Source organism: Typopeltis vanoorti, chromosome 2 (assembly GCF_054136105.1).
Source record: "Typopeltis vanoorti isolate ZY-2024b chromosome 2, IOZ_Tvanoo_1.0, whole genome shotgun sequence".
Classification (NCBI taxonomy): domain Eukaryota; kingdom Metazoa; phylum Arthropoda; class Arachnida; order Uropygi; family Thelyphonidae; genus Typopeltis; species Typopeltis vanoorti.
In genome coordinates, this window is record NC_143550.1 from 181,213,342 (window position 1) to 181,219,341 (window position 6,000).

Sequence of the window (6,000 nt, forward strand, 5' to 3'; positions counted from 1 at the left end):
GGGTCCTTTTCCTCCCATTCTAGCAAAAAAAAAAAAAAGAAAAAAGAAAAAACACCTTGCTGACCTTTCTGCCCCCATTCTGTTTAAGTGACCATACCACCTGATATTAGCTTTGCTAACAACATCAAGTTCTTTCCTAATATCTTTATTTCAATATGATACTGCCATTGATGCCATCTGTTCACTCCTGTACTTTTTCAGAACTCTTAAATCTCTGACCTCCAGTCTTTGATCAAGTATCTTATTTCTAATTCACTGTTTGTGCTGATTTCTTTCTCTCTCTCTTATTCCATATAAACTTATTCAGTTGAAAAAAAGCTGGTATGGTAGAAAGTCAATTCTGTTGTCTATTTCCACATTTAATTTCCACCCCTTTGCTAAAGATTGTGCCTAAATAGCTAAAATGTTTTACTTGTTCGCCATTCAGAATGACATTGATGTTTTTGATGTTTCTATCTGTTTTCATTGTCTTTGTCTTTTTATTGCTGATGTTGTCATTATTATGTGACACCTCTATAGAGTCCAAAGACTCATTGCAGGAAGGCACTCTGTTATGCACGTCTCTCTCTCCCCTCTACTACTACACTTAACTACCATTACTGCCATCTACCACCTATCACCAACAGTATTTTCATCATCGTTATCATGCTTGTCAAGGATTTAAGCCTAGAGTGGCCTGTTCTGGACTTAGAAGTCGTCACTGAATCTCTTAAGAGGATGTGGTTTTCTTGGTTGCTGTAAATTGCATGTGTTCTAAGGGCTGATTTGCTTATATGCAGGATGAAAAACTCCTGCTACCACAGCATGAGATGGGCTAACTTACCTTCAATTGAAAAAGTCCATGAAGAATCTTTATAGATTTTTCTCATTACAACAAGAAATGAACTCAGGCATTTTCCAATCATAGGCCCAGTGTACCATTGTTCTTCCAGTTGCACTACAGAGGTATTTGTAAGCCAAATTTAATCATCATACCTATCAAGGATTTAGGCCTAGAGTGGCCTGTTCTGGCCTTAGAAATCATTGTTGAATCTTTTAAGAGGACATCCTGGTTTTCTTTTTCCTAATGGTGGCAAATTTAATACAGCAGTTATTCAATTTAGTCAGTGAAACCTGCAAACTTGTGCTGGATTTATTTATGGATATAACATTGCCTGCCTAAAGTAAACAGCTGAGATTAACACCTCTAATTTTGATATCGGGTTTAATGCTACTTTCCTTTATAATGTGATTCATATAGATTGTGATCTATATGAATCAACAGTGGAGTTAATGTGTACTTTTGTCTCACACCTGATTTAACATCATACCATCTTCTTATATTTTCTTGAATTCTGGCTGCTGAGTTATAACTCAGATATTATTATTATACAGTTATCCCAATGGAATCAGAAGACTTGTCGCAGGAGACACAAACTATCCACACAATATCTATCATACCTCTTCTTGAACTAATTAACAGAGGAAGCACTCATAACTGAGTCAGGCAACGCATTCCATTCATTCACCTCTCTCCAAGTGAAAAATCTAGTCCTCTCACCCTTGTTAACCACACTTTTCCTTAATTTCCAGGGATGACCTCTTGTTCTTCCATCACTATCCCACTGCTGAAATATTTCCCCTGCATCAGTCTTATTAAAACCTTTTAGTAATTTAAATGATTCTGTCATATCTCCTCTTCTCTGTCTATCAACTTACCCATGTAATCCACAAACTCTCAATCTATCAATGTAGGGAGCATTCCTTACACCACTCACTTACTTGGTCATTCTCATCAGAATCTTTTCTGCTACTTCTTCCTCTCCAAGGAATCCAGGTGACGAGATCTGAGCACAGTAATTCAGATATCAACATATCGATGCCTTATAAAGAGGAATAATAACTTCTTTATCTCTCCATGTTAGTGTGTTCTTCAATAACCAAGTAATCCTATGAGCTACCTTGGACACCTTAGCAATGTGCCCTCTGAACTTCAACTCCCTATCCACTAAAACCCCCAAGTCTCATCAGTCTCGTGGAGTACTATTCCATCATTCTGGTACACAACTGATAATCTTTTAATTCCAAAATGCATAACTTTACACTTTTCCACATTGAACTGACATACATTACCTTCTGCTCATTATGGCAGCTTATTTAAATCATCCTGCAAACTCTCTACATTAGCTTGGTTAATTATTATGCTACTCAACTTTGCATCATCAGCAAACAACTGAATATCTCCCTTCAAGTCATTTCCTGTATCATTTTGTACAAATTAAACAATAATGATCCAAGCACAGAGCCTTGAACCACACCACTGGTTGCCTGCTTCATCCTTGACTCTGCTCCTCCATACACTACTTTTTGGTATCTGTCCAAGAGCCATTCTCTTATCCATATCACCAGTTTAATATCCATCCCCATTTGTTCTAATTTGTGTGACAGTATTTCATGGTCAAAATTCTTAACAAAATCCAGAAATATCACTATGCAGCCATTCTCCCTGTCAAACTCAGCTGTCACTCTATTATAAAAAGTTAATAAAGTTCTAAGGCAGGACCGACCTTTAACAAAACCATGTTGGCCCCCACAGAGTATCATATTCTTATCCACCCATTCTTGAATTCTGTCCTTTACTTTTACCACTGCTCCTGAGATGGTCTGTAATTTGCTACCACAGTCTTAGAGCCTGCTTTATGCAAAGGAAGTTTTTTACCTTCCTTCCACTCCCTAGGGACACCAACTTCTTCAAACACTTATGGCCTTCCATGTTCAGATGCAACCCATATCTTGCATACAGCTCTCTTTGCCTTCAAACACACTCCAGATATCAACAAATTCCAGACCTCTTTTTCTGCACATTCTTGCAATCATATCATGTATTATTATCGCTGTTCTACTTAACTCATAATTATCAAAACGAGGCAGCGCGCGCACACACACACACTATCTTCCCTTTGACACTTTTATTCTTCACAATATCTAACAATGTTCTTAAATCTTTTGTTATCCGATTAATACTACTGCTCAGGTCATTTGTGCCCACCATCACTATCATCTCTTCTACATCTTGCCCTCGCTTTATCCCTAAAGTCACTCTCTCTATTGTTCCAGACAAGCACTCCTCAGGTGTCCTACTCTCCATACCCTTAATCATTGAATCACCATATATTATACCACTCATAACTTCATTCACGCCCAAACAAGCATCTCTCGCACCTTCCTTTTCTACACTCTTTTTTATGTCACTCTCTCAATTTCATTACTTTCCCTCATCACTCTTTTTCTTACTCCTTTACTCTCACAAGATCTCATTTCCTTTCGACCACTTGTGCTTTAATTCTGTTGACTTCTCATCACTTCCATTCTCTTCATTATTCCCTCATTCATCAAATTCTCTTTCTTACCTAATCCTAATCTAGTTACTTCAGCTAAAGCAATCTCTTCTTTTTCTTGGCTTCCCATATTAGGCAATTGTTTGCCTGTAACATTTTCAAGGGCTTAAAAAGTCTCCTCCTGGGTCTTCCTCTTGATCGTGTCCCTTTGGTTTATATTTCCAGGCAATATTTGGCCACCTGTCCGCATTCATTCTTCTACGTGGTTTTTCCAGTTCTTTCTGTAGTTTGTGATTTCTTCTGTTATGTTAATTATGGATAATTGTTTTCTTATTTTGTCATTTCTTATCTTGTCTATTTTATATCCTGTGAGTGGTTTTTGGAACTTCATTTCTGCAGCTTCCACTTGTCTTTTATCTGTTATTGTATTATATAGTTTTATTTGGGTTGTTCTAGACATCTGTTTACTGAAGTGTCCATTCAAAGTTCCAATGACTGCTAGGAAGTTCTTTCTGTAGTTTGTGATTTCTTCTGTTATGTTAATTATGGATAATTGTTTTCTTATTTTGTCATTTCTTATCTTGTCTATTTTATATCCTGTGAGTGGTTTTAGGAACTTCATTTCTGCAGCTTCCACTTGTCTTTTATCTGTTATTGTATTATATAGTTTTATTTGGGTTGTTCTAGACATCTGTTTACTGAAGTGTCCATTCAAAGTTCCAATGAGTGCTAGGAATTTTTGCTTTTTATGTGCAATGTTAATTTCTCCATTGGGGTTTATGTAATTTCCTAGATATTTAAATTTGTTCACTTGAACTTTGTTGTGGATGACTGGTTTGCATCTTTTAATTTCTTTACCTTGAAATGCTGTTAATTTTGTTTTATTTATTGAGATTTTCATGTCATACTGTTCTATTGTTTTATTCAACACGTGTAGATTTTTCTGTAATTGGTCTTCATTTTCAGCAAAAATAATTTGATTATTGGCATACAAAAGGCTGATTAATTCTTTATTTCATATTTTAATTCTTATGATTTTGTTTTTCCTCCACTCTTGAAATTTTTTCCACACACACCTATATATATATATATTAAAACCTTACAATTATTCTTCTTACAATTATTCTCGGTTTCAGTCATTCCATTCTCTTTATACAAATATATATATATTGAAGAGTATTGGTAATAATCCACTTCCTTGAATGAGACCTCTATTGGTTCTAATTTTTTTGGTAATTTTAATATAGCTTAGCTTTCGTCCATTATTATTTTCTATTGCTTTGGTGGTTTGAGAGGGAGCTTTCAATTCACAAAATATATTAATTAATTTTGATCTGTTAATTTGATCATATGCTTTCTCATAATCCAGGAAGGCTACATATGTTGGCAAGTTAAATTCTATTTTTTCTATAATTTGTTTGAGTGTAAATGTAGGATGTGCTGGATCTTCCTTTCCTAAAGCCACATTTTCTTCTCCAATAATTTCCTTCGCCCATGGTGTTAATTTACTTTTAATTATATCTAGGTATATTTTATAGCACATATTTAATAAGGATATTCCTCTGTAGTTTCTGCAATCCTTTCCATTTCCTTTTTTGAATATGTATATGACTATTGCTGTCTTCCATTCTTGTGTGATGTTTCCTTCTTCCCATATTCTGTTTAGGAATTTAATTAATCATAATTGGTTTAGAGCTGTATTTGTATAGTTCTGAATTTATGCCATTTTCTCCTGTAGCTTTTCTATTTTTTAGTTTTTCCCATATTTTCTTTAGATCATTAAACTGTTGGTCTTCATTTGTTTCTTGACTTATATAATACTTGTGTTATTTCAATTTGATTATCATTGTTTAGAAGCTGGTTGCAGTGATTGGTCCATTTTTTGGGGGAGGGGGCCTTCTAATTGTTGATTATTCTTTGTTTCTTGAATCATTTTTTTATGATTTTATATCTCTTTAGTTGAGGTCCATTTATGTCATGCTCTAATCTTGATACAAATTTTTCCCAATCTTGTCTTCTGATTTTCTGGTTTCTCTTCTTGTTATTGCTCTGATTCTTTTATATTCTATTTCATTTCCTATCAGTCTGTTGTTTAACCATTTAAGGTACGTTTCTTTTTTCTTTCTTATTAAAGATTCATTATCTGGGTTCCCGGTTCTGAGTCCTTTCCTTTCTCTTCGCACTTTTGTTCCTATGACTTCATATGCTTCTTGTTTTACTATTTGTTTGATGTTTTGCCATTCATTTTCTATATCTGTATCTTCATTGATTTTCTTTGTATGGTTTGTAAGTCTTTGATATAGTTCTCTGATACTATCCTAATGTAACAGTTCTATCTTAAATTGCTCTTGCTTTTGTTTTTGTGTTCTTGTATTGTTTCTATTTCTCTGGTTTAGGATCTTAATAGTACTGATTAATAAATAATGGTCTGAGTCAATATTGCATCCTCTGTATACTCCGCAATTTCCTACCATCTTTAATTTTTCACCCACTATTATATAGTCAATGATGTTTTTATATCCGCTGACTTCCCATATATATTTATGTATATCTTTATGTTTAAAGAAGCTGTTGGTAATTTTCAAACTATTACAGGCCACAAATCCCCTGAGTTCTCTTCCATTATTATTTATGGTGTTTTCTCCTTGATTACCTATTAAATCTTTAAATGTATTCGATCCAA